Genomic DNA, 1,059 nt, shown 5'->3' with positions numbered 1-1,059 from the left:
TCATCCGGTTATCTCCGCTCTACGCATTCTTCGGCCATGGGATATCACAGTTATAACTCTTAGGCTGGCACCTTTGATTTGCTAATTATTTATTTGTATCACACGCATTTATTCACATTCATTCTTTATCTTTAAGTCACATCTTGCACTTGTTTTACTACTTCCTCTTCCTTGACATCCTTATTTTACAATTTTATTTTTCAGATGTGACAGACTCCCATCAATCTATTTAACTTCTCTGATACAGTAGTAGAAAACAAGCAGGGCAATAAACGAAGGAGGGTAAGGGGGGTTCTGCAAGACCAATTCCAGAGCACAGTTTTCAGAGTAGCAGCCGTGTTAGTCTGTATCCGCAAAAAGAACAGGAGTACTTGTGGCACCTTAGAGACTAACAAATTTATTAGAGCATAAGCTTTCGTGGACTACAGCCCACTTCTTCAGAGCACAGTTGTTACAACAGCTCTTATCACCTCCTCGAACAGACTCTTTGTCTGTGGATGTGCTACTGCAATTAGCAAGTTGTCCTTGTAACTTTTCACATAGAGATACAGGGAGGATAGTTTTAATTAGCTTGCCTTTGTGCTCGAGATCCTATATAGCTTTCTGCTGGCTTGGTTTGGGGCCTAAAAGGGGATATCTATACCTATGAAATCAGAAAATCACATATAAAACTATTAATACTCAACAACAATAGCCATGAAGCACTGTGCTTCAGCCATGCCCTCAGCAGCACCTCCACCCCACCAGTCACAACCCCCATGCCAGGGCTGGGAGCGGGGCTAACGTAGAGATTTTATGCCAGCTCTACAGCAGCCAGGAAGGACTCCTGCACAGGAGGGCTAATCACAGGGCCATTTCTGCCCACTTTAAAGCTCCTTTACACTGCCAGATTGGCATAAAGAGGCTTTAGAATTGGGCCCTAGGTTTCCAGGACAGGCAGAACATGATAGCAAACCCTCAAACCAAAGAAGCAGCCAAGGTCCATAAGCAGGTTATTTTATTATTTACACATTACAGTGAAACAGCAGAGCTAGCTCACACACATAGCACGAGGCGGCT

This window comes from Malaclemys terrapin, chromosome 23 (genome assembly GCF_027887155.1).
Source record: "Malaclemys terrapin pileata isolate rMalTer1 chromosome 23, rMalTer1.hap1, whole genome shotgun sequence".
Lineage (NCBI taxonomy): Eukaryota > Metazoa > Chordata > Testudines > Emydidae > Malaclemys > Malaclemys terrapin.
The sequence above is the reverse complement of the archived record's forward strand: the minus strand, read 5'-3'. Positions refer to the sequence as shown.